The following is a 13,932-nucleotide window of genomic DNA, read 5'->3' as shown; positions in this document are numbered from 1 at the left end:
GTTAAATAAGTTTGGAGAATTCTGTATGCTATATATCCCCTTCTTGCCGATTCACAACATATATTAACATATTGAAGGTTTTGCAAAGTCCTGCCAAAAAGAAATCTGTTTAACTTGGTTTCACCCAACATTTCCCAAACTTGACTGCAAAGTTCCTTTTTTGCCGAGACATCTATTAACATTCAGCAGTTTGAGAAATGCAGTTATCACCTATTTTAAATACCATATTTTAAATATATTTAAAGGCTATATAGAGTGATACTGGGGGTTTAGGATTTCAGAAGGCCAATCGTCATGGGTAGATGGCCAAGGCTCCAATGCCAGCATCTAAGAAACACTTTTTCCTGGAGTTAGGAGCTGGAAACCTCCCAACCATCTTCCACTTCTTCAGATCCCCCAAGGCATTATGTATGTATTTGGTTCACTTGTTTGAAACTCTGGCAGGAGAACATTTCTTAAGACTTACAAGTCCAGCCTGGTCCTGAGAAGAGACTGATAAGGAGGCATTTTTCTTAGTCTCTGTAGTCATTGAAGTTTCTTGATCCAACTGTGCCTGGATTATGGGGGGAAACACACACACACACACACACACATACAGATATCTGGAGCCTCTGTCCATTATCCAGACTCAGCCCTGGATTTGGCCTGGCTTTACTACCATCTGTATGGATATCATTGTTTTCTTTAGTTTAATGCAAGCTGAGCATCTTTTCTCACATTCCTTGAGAAATTTGACTTTTGGCATTAATCTACGTTAGTGATTTTTTAAATTTAGCAGTAGAATTTATATATAACTATAAACTCCATATATAACATGTATCTAGTATCTAGCTGCAATGTGGGAGAAGGCCTTGTAGAAATAAATGAAGACCACTGAAATGAGAACAGAAACTATTTATTCAGAGGTTGCTCTATAGCAAGGGAAGTCAGCTGCCATCACTAGAATTTGGCAGAGACTCAAAGACAAGTGAGGAGTGGGAAAGCTTTATAGTGAAAAAAACAAAACAAAAGATTTAGGTAGTTTCTGACTGGAGATATTTGGTGTGGGGAAGTCGAGAGCGGGCTAACTAGAAATGAAGCATCTGACGTGGTTGGTTTGGAGAACATATTTGGCTTTCTCTGACTGGTCCTGAGCTGGAAATAGAGGAGGCAGTGGGGGCAAGAATTCGAGAGTTGGCATCACTGACCAAGTCCTAACCATGCTGGGCTAATGGCTGCAGAGGCTGTGGTTTGGCTTCCTAGACCATTTGCTGCAGAGGCTGGGGGTCAGAGTTTTTTGTCGTTGTTATATACAGCCTGGCCTTTGTCCATTAGTGTATTCATTCAGCCTCTTAGGCTGGAGACCGGGTTCTCAACCTGGCTGTCCATACCCATGCCCCTGTCCATGGCAGCCCTATGACTCCACAGAGCCTGGGGCTCTCCAACATTAGATCTACCTGATGAATCTTCTTGCTCAAAAGTCTTCCCTGGTAGCTTTGCTGGTAAAGAATCTGCCTGCAATGCGGGAGACCCAGGTCCGATTTCTGGGTCGGGAAGATCCACTGGAAAAGGAGTAGGCTACCCACTCCAGTATTCTTGGGCTTCCCTGGTGGCTCAGCTGGTTAAGAATCTGCCTGCAATGTGGGAGACCTGAGTTCGATCCCTGGGTTGGGAAGATCCTCTAGAGAAGGGAAAGGCTACCCACTCCGGTATTATGGGCTGGCGAATTCCATGCATGGACTGTATAGTCCATGGAATTGCAAAGAGTCGGACATGACTGAGCGACTTTCACTTTCACTTTCTCTAAAACTCTATCCCTTTGGCATAGATGTCTGGTTTTCTTTGATTTACTGTTCTCACAAGCCAGAAGTGTTTGATCTTCCTGTTGGAAGCCAGAAAGGCATCTCCTTGTTTACATTAAAAATGAACATATGTGAACATATGTCTGTAAATTAACATTGAACAAATGTGGCTTGTTCAGTCACTCGCTCTTTCAGTAAATGTAACTGAACTTCTGTTTGCACAGGTGTCAATATTACACAGGCAGCTGAGATTAAGATCTTGGCCCTCAAGGTTCTCAGAGGCCAATGGAGGAGAGAGAAAGGGGCAACCAACACTTTCTGTCTACTCTGAACTCAGCTACACATCTAGCAGTTTTTGTCTAACTTAATGTTCACAATAGGCTTCCCCTTTTCATGCAGGAGGTCACAAGTCCCAGTGAATTAGGCAGTTTCTTGAAGGTGCATGTCCATTTAATGCTAAAGCCCCATGTTCTTCCTTTCATCTTTTTATGAAGGAGTTAAATATAACCTACAACCACTCACTAAAGAAATAATGATTTTATAGGTGAGACGTAAATATATTCACATTGAAAAATGTCACACGGTATAGAAAATAGTGAAATACAGAAAAATAGAGAATACAGAAAAAGTGAAATATCCCTGACATTTCTCCCAATAAATCCCACAGTCTTCTACCCAAAAGTAGCAATAGATATCAATTTGGTGTGTATTTGTTAGACTTTAATGTGTGCATTTATATGTATTAATATATAAATAAACATATAAGTACCCTTTATATAAATGGTATCATGGTCTGCATGATGTCCTGAACTTGATTTTAACTAAATAAAATGTATTAGAGATATTTCCAGGTCAGAACATATGGGTTTATCTCTCTTTTTAAACTGTTGCGTATAATCTACTGTGAAAATGTTTTAATTATTCCATAGTTGATGGACATTTAGATTGTTTCCAGTCTTTTACGATTACAAATAATGCTATAATAAACGTCCTTATATATGCCTGCTTGAGCAAATATGCAAGTTTTTGTCCATGGTAGCTGCCAAGAAGTAGGATCATAAGGGATACACATTTATAATTTTAATAGACGCTGCCAGATTTTCTTCTAAAAAGCTTGCCAACTTAAACACTCTCCCTGACTGTGAACAAGAGAATTTGTTTCCTTACTTGCTTAACAACGCTTGATGTTTATCATTCTTTAAAGTTCTGCCAATCTGATAGTTAAAAGTAACATTTTCTGGTAATTTTTATTTTCCCAATTACTAGTAATATTAGAATCTTTTCAAATATTTATTCCATTTCTCTTTTCTGCAAATGGCCATTCGCATCCTTGTCCACTTTTCTGATAGTTTCTTTTTAAAATTGATGTTTATATATATATCTGGTGGCTCAGTTGGTAAAGAATCACCTGCAATGCGAGAGACCTGGGTTTTATGCCTGGGTTGGGAAGATCCCCTGGAAGAGGGCATGCCAACTGACTCCAATATTCTTGCCTGGAGAATCCCCAAGGACAGAGGAGCCTGGCAGGCTGCAGTACATGGATTTGCAAAGAGTCGGACACGACTGAGCAACTAAGCACACAGCACATATATTTCTGTATATTTATATATAAAATATATTTGTATATTATGTATAAAATATATTTTATATTACATATTTTATATAAAATATATAAATGTTATATATATGTCTATACATAAATAATTTTATACATTTATGCTTAAAATTGATCCTTATACAGTACAGATAATAACAATTTGTTATAAATTTCAGATATTTCTACCTTTCTTTGCTTTCATCATCATAATTAACTTTGCTTTCATCATCCAGAAATTTGAAATTTTGATTTTAATCAAATATATCTATTTTTTCACTTATTAATTTTAATTTGTATCCTGTCTAAAAATAATCTTCCTACACAGCCAAGGTTATAAATATATCCCCATATTATTAATATTTTTATAGGTTTAAAAATAAATTTAGGTCTTTAATCTTCTTGGAATTTACTTTTGTGAATAATATGGTATCAGTAGGCCTCAACAGAAGATAAAAGGCACACTCAGCAGAAGTGCCAAAAGGTCAGTTGAATCAGGGGTCCATTTATGATGAAAGTGTTAGTTGCTCAGTCATGTCCAAATCTTTCTGATCGCATGGACTGTAGCCTGCCAAGCTCCTCTTGGAATTCTCCAGGCAAGAATACTGGAGTGGGTTGCCATTACCTTCTCCAGGGGATCTCCTGACCCAGGGATCAAACCCGGGTCTCCTGTTGCAGGCAGATTCTTCACCATCTGAGCCACCTGGGAAGCCAATGGTGTGGCCGAAAGAGAAGTGGGAAGAGCCTTTAGCACCCAGGCCTAAAGGGATAAGGGGAGGACACAGAGAATAAACAGAAAAGACTACCACCTCCCAGGAGCTAAAACCTTTGAATAAGGGAAGCTACTAGCCTGAGGTGACCCCACAGGGACCCCAACCTTGATTCCCTATCAGTTTTCCCTTTTGCCCTTGGCTTCAACTATGAGGACAACAGAGCCCATTGCTAGAGTCCACGCAGATTCTCCTCTCCAGCAAAGATCAGGGTGTGGAAGGATGCAGAAGGTGGCTGAAAGGGCAGACCAGAGCTGGCCAGCACAGATGAGAAATCAAAGTCTACTTATTTCTCTCAAAATGGCTTGGTCATTGTTGCACATTCGTTTGTCAAATAGTTTGTCCTTTCCTCAATTGTTTGAAGTGCTACTTTATCAAATATGAAATTTTTATACAGATCCGTTCTGTTCTGTTGATCTTTTTATCTATTCCTGCACAAAACCCATACCATTTCATAGCACAGTTTTATTTGATGTTTTGATAGCAAGTCATTGCTCATTAATCTTCTGGTTCAAAATGTTCATGGCTATTCAAGCAGATTCATAATTCCAGACAAATTGTAAAATGAGTTTATTGTGTTTAATAGAAACTTATATTGGGATTTTGAATGGTATTGCAAACCCTACAACATGTTCCCATATATAGCATCCTTACGATGTTTTCCCCATTAGAAATATGGAATATCTCCTATTCAGGTCTTTTATGTCCTTCAGGAAACTAATGTAATTTTTCTTCATTTAGATTGCACATTCTTATGAGGCTTCCTCCCCCAGGCATAGATATTTTATAGTTTTATTGCTCTTGCAAATGGGCTCTTTTTTCCTATTAAACTTTCTAATCATTGATTGCTTATGTTTAGGAAAGCTATTGATTCCTGTACCTTGAGTCTGAGTTTAGGCAGTGCTGAACTCTCTTGATAGTTCTAATGGCTTCTTTTTTCATTCTTTTGGGAAGTCATAAATATACCTTTGTTCCTTTTTCATGTTTTAGTTGATTATCTGTCACCTCTAGTACAATATTAAATGGTGGCATTCATGCTTATTCCTGATTTTAAGGGGAATACTATTATAGTTCCTTTTTAGTATAATGGGAAGTACAGGATTCAAACTGATGCCTTGACTCAAGTTGAGAAACACTCAAGTTGTCTAGCTGAGAAAGTTTCCTTCTTTTTCATATGGAAGGTAGTGTTGGAAAAACCAGTCACCCAATCAGTATCCATTGTACATATACTAGGTACCCCGAGTTGACCAGCGCTGAGAAAGTCTCAGAGTATAAACAAGGCTCCTGACTTCCAAGACACTATGCTGAAATCTAGTTGTGGTATAAATAAAAATGTGTATGCAAAAGTTAATGAATCTAAAACAGACATGAACTGGGGACAAATTAAACTTGGTTAGTCAGAAAGTAGATGCATGAAGAATGTAATAATGGGAGCACCAGAAGTCCTTAGAAAGGTTAGTTGATATGTTGAAGAAAGTAGTAGGGTTTGGGTAAATGGACAGAAGGGAAGAGGTCATTCCAAGTGAAGGGGGTGGACAGGGAGAAAACTGCTCTGAGAAGTTGGAGCGGAGAGTAAATATGGTACTTCTGGGTGACAGTAAACAGACAGACTTGGTGAAATTAGAAGGTCTTTGTGGGCCAAGATCCACTGCTAAATCATAGAAGTTCTTCAGTATCAAGATAAAGAGGTTGATCTTGATTCAAAAGGAGTAAGGGAGCCATTAGTGAGTATTAAACTCTGGACTGACATGCTGGGAGGAAAGTTCACTAAAAAAGTTAGTAAGGATGCTTCAATCTGGCAGCAGAATTCAGGAAATATGAAAGAGGAGATGCTAACTTTGTTGCAGAGCCCTCACTTGGAAAAATGGGCTTTTGCCTTACTCTGTTTGGGTAATATTCCTGGGAGAAGGTGGCTCAGTAGTATAAGTGGCACAGTCTGCTCAGTTTCTGTAGATGACAGTTCTGAAGCCCACTTAGCTGATTATGTTCCGTTGCCCAGGAGGGCTGGGAAGGGAAGCACTGAGCAATTATGACTTTCCTTTTGGCACAAACCTGACACCGTTTCTTTTTTATTTGGATGCAAAGATTTGAACATTTCTAAATTACAGGTTTTCCAGGCATTCTTACTAGCTTTCTCCCTGCAAACGAATGACCCGGCACTTAGTTTCCCTGGCATGCTACAGTACTGCAAACTGTTATAGCAAAGTAGTGACTGACTGAAAGAAAAAGCCTCTGTAAATAGATGTTTACAGACCCCATCAGAGGGAAGTCCTATGCCCTTAAGTCTGATAAAAGTTTGTTCCTTGAAGTGATCCTCTCTTTCCATAGCTTTATTACTAGATTTACGACACTCACTTGTCACCTCCTGGGAGGGTCTGAGATGTGGGTTGCCTTACTCTGAAGGAGACAGTCACTTGGTAAACCATTTGGGGAGTTCAACTTCATAAAACAATGATTGGTGGTAGGCAGTAATAACAGCCCAGCACCAAGCCCTGCTCTGGGTACATTACAAATACTTATTTAATCCTCAGAGCAACCCCATGAACAGGATACTGAGGAGGACTCCAAGGTACCGAGAGGTTAAGTAACTTGCTCAAGGTCACAGGGTAAGTGACAGAGCTGGAATTTAAACAGAAGCATCTGCGATCTGAGTACTGCACTCTACCATCTCAGATGGGCCAAGTTCAATTGCAGCTACCTCTCCAACATCATCATCATCTGCGAGGTCTGTCTCTTCTTTCCTTCACTAGCTTTACAATTGCTGCCTTATTCACGGACACTTCTTGTCTCACTGTTGCAGGAACCTTGTACTGTTCCCCTAGCTCCTCCCTGTGCTCTTCCTCACACTGGCATAAGAATTGCTGTCCTCGTACACAGCTGAGCAACACCACTTACACATCAAACTTGAAGGGGGCCCTCCATCACCTTCCAGATCAAGTCTAGAATCCTGATCAGAGCACTAAAGTCTCCCTCTGTCCCTTACCAGAGTCACTGACCAGCCTCTTCTTCCCCTGAATCCCTCCATGAACACTGTTCTGCCATTCTTGTCTGCTCACTCTCTAACATTTATTGAGCACCTCCTGCATGCAGTCAATGAGGACACAGAGGCTATCTCTGAGGGTGTCACAGTCAGGGGTGAAACACATATCAAGTCCATAGTCCTTCATCTGCGTTTCTGAAATCCAAAAAGTCCTAAAATAGGAAGATGTTTTCCTAACTCTTTTAGGGCCCAAGCCTGCCTTGAGCTGAATTCAAGTTACTTATAGCTTTTCAGTGTGAATATTAATGTATTTGCTGCAGCCCCAGACCCTAATGAGGATGTTACAAAATATATGAAAAATATTATCTTTCTGAAATCCAAAAATATTTTGAATTCTGAGACGTGTCTGGTCTCAAAGGTATGAGATAAGGGAACTTAGCTGTCTGATGGGAAGTTTGCTCATGGAAGTATCACTTAGGGTGCTGGAGGAGCAGAGAAGGCAGCCCTCTGGCAGGACAGGGTTTCACAGAAATGTTAAAAACAAGCACTTCATTGCTTGCCAGTGAAATAACCTGTTCCCAGATGCAGCTACTATAATATCTGAGACCACCTTCAGTGTTCCCATCACCAAAGTATAAAGCCAAAATTCCTTAGCATGGGGTCCAAGGCGCCTAGTGACGTTTCCAGATGCCTTTGCAGTCCATTTCTAGGTGTTCCTCCTCTCACCCAAGGCTGTGAGCTTCACAGAGGAGGGGGTCAATTGTACTCATCTTCGTGGTCCTAATACAGGAGTTGGCAGACCACAGTCTGTGGGCCGTATCTGGCCCACTGCCTGTTTTTATAAAGGAAGTCTTATTGGAGCACAACCAGGTTCATTCATTTATGTATTGTTTAGGGCCGCTTTCATCCTACAGCAGCTGTATCAAGAAGTTGCAATAGAGACCAAATAGCCTACAAAGGCTAAAATAATTTTTAAATGGAGCCTTTTAGTAAACAGTGTACTGACCCCTGCTCTAATGTATCCCCAGTGCTAGGAATGCAAGCAATTCCTGGCCTGGGCTCTCCTAAAAGCCCAGCTGGGACAAAGTCTTGTGTTCAGGCAGTTTATTAGGGAAGTGATTCTGGGGAGGAGGAGGGGCAGAGGGTTGTGGGTTTATTTGATCAAATGTTGTTAACCTGTCCTAGATGATACTTGATCCTCTAGGACTTTTTGAAAAGGCTTATGACATGTATCTCAGAACTGTGTGCCCTGGAATGAAGGCGAAAGTCATTATTCTCCACTCATCAAGGGTAGCCCCACAAGCATTAATGCCCTGCAATTCTGGGCTGCACTTATGTGAATATTCATCAGATTCTGAACATGCACTGCAGCATCAGAGAAGCTCTGGGACAGGAAGCAAGAGGTACGCTACACGGACAAGGTGTGTACAATCCAATGACATGGACAGAGCTGCTCACTGCAACAGAGGATGGAGTCAGAGTTGGGATGAGAGGATGTGAAGAGGTGTATAGCAATGCTCAATGCATCACTTAGTGTGAATAATAGTGTAAGTAGCTTATATTTATGCCAAGAACTATGCTAGGTGCATTGCATGCCTTATCTTACTTAATCTTCATAAAAGCCCCGTGGGGTCTTCATAATACTATTCCCATTTTCTTGATGAGAAAACGAAGGTTTAGAGAGTTTGTATTCAGGATAATAAAGCAGTTAAGTGATGGGACTGGGTTTTTAACCCACTTCCATCAACTCCAAAGTCCTTATTGTTAACTAATCACCACCAAGCTACATTGACCCCCACACCCCTGCCTTCTGCCTCAGTTGGCCTGTGAAGCCTGAAGGGGCAGAGTCCCTCCTGTAAACCAGGGGCAGAGGACTGCCTGTCCAGTTGAGGGGTGGTGTGCGGATACTGTTTCCAAAGTGAAGAAACTAAATGTCATTTAGAAAATGGAAAACAAACCCAGGGACCTGGCAAGACAGAATCTTGTTAGTGGGAAGGGAGGATGAGTATTAGGAGGAAATAGCCAGAGCTCATAATACTTTGTAACTTCATGTAACTTCAGCTTCACCAACTCTTTTTATCTTGGAAGGAAATATCACAAAACCCACATGTGATGACTCTCTGTATGATTTACAGGCAGCTGGCAGGGTTAGAAGGACCTGATGTGGCTGAAGTGCAGCTTACTCTACAGTTTTTTTTGGCATTAGGTATTGAGAAGAACTATGGGCTCTTTTGTCATAAAATAGAGTGACTCTCCCTTGAGGCTGACTAGGAAGGACCTCAGCAATGCTAACTAGGGGTGGAAGCAAAGAATCAACAGAAAAGGGGGTGGGAAACCCCAGACCCGTGGAAGTGTTGGTTCTTGGGAGAACAGTTAGAGACCAAAGCTGTGGTTAAAAGGCAGTATGTGCTTGGTTCAGGAAAACCTAGATACTCCAAGACTACCACCCAACAGGTGGAATCCAGATGCCAGGGCTTGCTGGGAGGCTGGTGGTGGCGTGGTTGCAGGGGAGCAGTCCAGTGGTGGCAGAATTTCATTCAGCAGCTGGAGTCCCGCGTGTAGGATCCAGCTCCCAGGGAGGAAATGGGAAGAATTAAACAGGAAGTATATGCTGAAGAGCCACTCTAGGCACAGCAGGAAACTGAGGCTCAGATGGAACACAGAAACCCACACTGCAGGGGGTGGTGGTGTGACCGCGACTCGGGGCGGGGAGTGGGGGGGATGCACAAGTACACGTGGACCAGGGCCCAGAGCCCAGAGCCCAGGCAGCAAGGCCAGTCCCACTCCTCTCTCACTGATGGAGCAGGGCTCGCCAAGGTACTTTGGATCCTGATCACAGTGAGATCAAAACATGACGTTTAGACCTTGGGGACATTTACAAAATTGGAATTAAATTCATGTCGCAAAATTAACCATTTTGAAGTCATCAATTTGGCAGCATGTGGTACATGCACAGTGTTGTACAACCACCACCTCTATCTAGCTCCAAAATGTTTCTGGTTCTCCACAGTAAAACCCTTTACCCGTAAGCAGTGAACTTCATTCTCCTCTCCTCAGCCCCTGGCAACCACCAATCTGCATGCTGTCTCTATGGATTTGCCTATCTCAGTAAATTCCACTCATATAAATGGAATCATGCAGTACGTGATCTTTTGCCTCTGATTTTTTTCATTTATATAATGTTTTTGAGGCTTATGTATATTATAACATGTGTTGGTACTTCATTCCTTTATATATCTGTATAACTTTCCATTATATGTATATACCACAATTTGTTTGTCCCTGTGAACATGTTTGGCATGAAATGGTCACAAAATAAAGATGGAGACATTTATGCAACAGTGAAAAATCACCAGATGTTATAAGACCTACATTAACCTTTCAATCCACATATCTATTTTTTTAACCAGGGAATATACAAGAGATGTGTTGCTCCACTCCTGAGCCTCACCCCATACCTGGGAAGGACAGTGATGACTCTGGGACAAGGGTAGAAGAGGACAAAGAGATGGTTTCAAACCTACTTTGTCTCTTGGGGTCATAAAGTAAGTGTATTGGCCTGCTGGTGGGCAGGACAGGAGCCCAGACCTCCCAGGGCATAGCCTGCTATAGGCTGGGTCCACAGACTCCACTGCAGGACTGTGGTTTTCTGGTGTCTGCCACTTGGTGGATGAGGCTAGTCTAGAGGCTAATGCAAGCTTCCTGAGGGCAGGGCCAGGGACCAGAGGATTCCGGGACTGGTTCCTCCGGTGGCTGGAGCTAGGTCCTGGGCCTTCTGTAGGGCTGTGCTGTGTTCAGAAACAGCTGTGTGCTCAGGAGATCTTTAGGCAGCCTGTCTGCTGATGGGTGGGGCTGTGTCTCTCCTTTCCCCCAGTTAATTGCTTGGCTTGAGGCATCTCAGCACCTGTAGGCTATTGGGCTAATGAACTGGAGGTAGATTTCAAAAAGGCACCACCAGCATCAACCCGGAGAAGGCAATGGCATCCCACTTCAGTACTCTTGCCTGGAAAATCCCATGGATGGAGGAGCTTGGTAGGCTGCAGTCTCTGGGGTCACTAAGAGTCGGACAGTACTGAGCGACTTCACTTTCACTTTTCACTTTCATGCATTGGAAAAGGAAATGGCAACCCACTCCAGTGTTCTTTCCTGGAGAATCCCTGGGACGGGGGAGCCTGTTGGGCTGCCATCTCTGGGGTCGCACAGAGTCGGACACGACTGAAGCGACTTAGCAGCAGCAGCAGCATCACCCAGCACCCCAACCAGCACCCACATCCACATGATAGAAGTAGCTCCCAAGAATGGCTGCTGCCAGTGTCTCTGTCCCTAAGGTGAGCCACAGTCCCTCCACCCTTTCTAGGAGACGCTCCAAAACCAGCAGGTAGGTCTGACCCAGGCTCCTATCAAATTAGTTGCCTTTGCCCTGGGACCTGGAGCTCATGGGATCTTGTGTGCACACTTAAGGACTGGAGTCTCTGTTTCACCCAGTCCCTGGGGCTCCTGAAATCAAGCCCCACTGTCTTTCAGGGCCAAATGCTCTGGGGGCTCGTCTTCTCAATGCAGGGACCCTGGGGTGGGGAGCGTGTTGCAGGGCTCAGAACTCTCACGAGACAGTGGAGGTGGAAATGGTGGGAGAACCTCTGCATTGTCAATGTTCTCCAGTATAATTATCTGCCTATCTGGGGGTACGGGGCTTTGTCATGAGTTTGCCCCTCCTACCCATCTGCTTGTGGCTCCTTCTTCATGTCTTTAACTGTAGAAGTTCTTTTCTGGTATGTTCTGGTCTTTTTCACTGATAGTTGTTCTGAAAATAGTTGTGATTTTGGTGTGCCCATGCTAGAAGGTGAGCTCAGGCTCTTTCTACTCTGCCGTCTTGGTAGATCTCATGAAGTAAGTGTAAAACAGGTTGGCATATTTTATCCTGTCACCAAAATGGCTTGATTAGATAGATCTTTTAGACCCAGCATGTAACCACAGGGTAACAAAGTCATATACCTAGTCATCTGGAAGAAGCGTGGGCTGAAGTCCACTGAAGACACAAACAGCTCTAGAAAAATGGGCAGAGGGTCCTCTGTGCTGTAGAAGATGACATTTCTCCATAGATCATCACCATTCATTTGCAACCACTAATCAAAGAATTCTCCTTGAACTATTTGCCTTCCTGCAAGCCTGATTGCTACAAAGAACACCCAAACTAAAGCCAATGAAGAAATGAGATTAAGTAAGAAGAAAGAAGGGCTTTCCTGGTGGCTCAGTGGTAAAGAATTTGCTTGCAAGGCAGGAGACGTGGATTCAATCACTGGGTCAAGATGATCCCCTGGAGAGGATATGGCAACCCACTCCAATATTCTTGCCTAGGAAACCCCATGAACAGAGAAGCCTGGTGGGCTACAGTCTGTGGGGAGGCAGAAGAGTCTGCAGAAGAGTCAGACATGACTTAGCAACTAAACAACAAGAAGAACACCCCCTCTCCTTCCATGATTAATTATTGTAGGTTGATTTCAGCTACATTTTTCTTTGGGTATCTCCGTAACATTTTGCATTTAACAGCCCCTGGAAGCCAGGAAAATAGAGGAGAAAAAGTTCTATAATATCTTAGTTCTGTGCTGTTCGTAAATGAAAATCATTGTTAATTTAGGGTTTGACAGCTGTGGTGCATTGTAGTCCAGGGCAGCTGTCATCAGCACTTGGGCTTATTTTTCAAACAGATGTTTAATTTGACTTTAATGTTATTGCCAATTTTTGAGGAGAAAGAGAAGGGAAAGCAGAAACAGAAAAAATCATTTTATTCATCATTTGGTTTCTTTTCAAAACATAAATCGATATGATTACCGATGACATCAGAATTGCTCTAATTGCAGTTTGGGGTGCAGGACTGGTTAACTGTCATCTTATGTGGTCCAGAGTCCTTTTTTTTTTTTTTCTTTCCTAAAGTCAGAGGCTGTCTTGCAGGAATCACACCTAGACTCTGAACAACAGTCCCAGCTACCCAGAAAAGCCTTCCAGAGTGCAAGAGAAAATCGAGGAGTGGTGGTGATCCATCACTGGGCTGTAACCCCAGATGAAAGGTGCGAGGCTGAGGCCTGTCTTGTGGCCGTGGAACCAGGAAGCTGGCAAGAGCGGAGCCCCTGGAATGACAGCCAGGGTCTCCCACTCACTCTCCCATCTCTACCATGCTTATGGGGCTCAGGCAGCTGGATTCGTGCGTCCTCACAGTGTGCAGATCGGTCTCAGTGTATAAAATTAAATACATCTGTGGCTCCATGTAGAAATCGGATGAGTCAGAACGTCCTTGAAAAGGCCCCACTGTTCCAGTCCACATCGCTGGGAAGAATCTTCCTTCACATCAGCTGTGTCACTATGCAAACCCACTTCCTGGATCTGATTCCTCTACCCTCACTTTTTTTGAGTTTGGGTCCTACTCTGTATCATCTATCATGTGTCCAGTCACAGGCCCCCGGTCCCTAACCGACAAGGCCTCTGTTGCTGGGACTCAGATGCAATCACACACTCACTGCATTTCTCCGTATGGGGAGAAGAAAGGCTCACCTTGCCTGCTTCCTCAGTCAACAGTTGTGATGTGTGCTATACAAGAGGAGCCCACCCCAACAATAAAGTTGGCAGGTATCCTGGATCCCAGCTCTTAAGTCATGGTTGGATAGAGAATGATCCACAGCCTAACCCAGTACTGCTCGAAATAACAGGATGCTCTCAACAGAACCAGAGATGTGCTCCCTGAGGGCCAAGTCTGACTCCTCAAAGGGTGACCCCCATTTCTTTAAATGGAAAATATTGTTTGCAGATGATTAA

At 43.0% G+C, this 13,932-nt stretch overlaps 1 protein-coding gene across 1 annotated transcript in view; it reads left to right on the top strand.

Annotated features, from left to right (window-relative positions):
- Window positions 1-13,932, top strand: part of SPON1 (spondin 1) — a 315,970-nt gene that overhangs the window by 93,643 nt on the left and 208,395 nt on the right. The window lies entirely within an intron of this gene.

This window comes from Bos indicus, chromosome 15, assembly GCF_029378745.1.
Source record: "Bos indicus isolate NIAB-ARS_2022 breed Sahiwal x Tharparkar chromosome 15, NIAB-ARS_B.indTharparkar_mat_pri_1.0, whole genome shotgun sequence".
Taxonomy (NCBI): Eukaryota; Metazoa; Chordata; class Mammalia; order Artiodactyla; family Bovidae; genus Bos; species Bos indicus.
The sequence above is the reverse complement of the archived record's forward strand: the minus strand, read 5'-3'. Positions and strand labels throughout refer to the sequence as shown.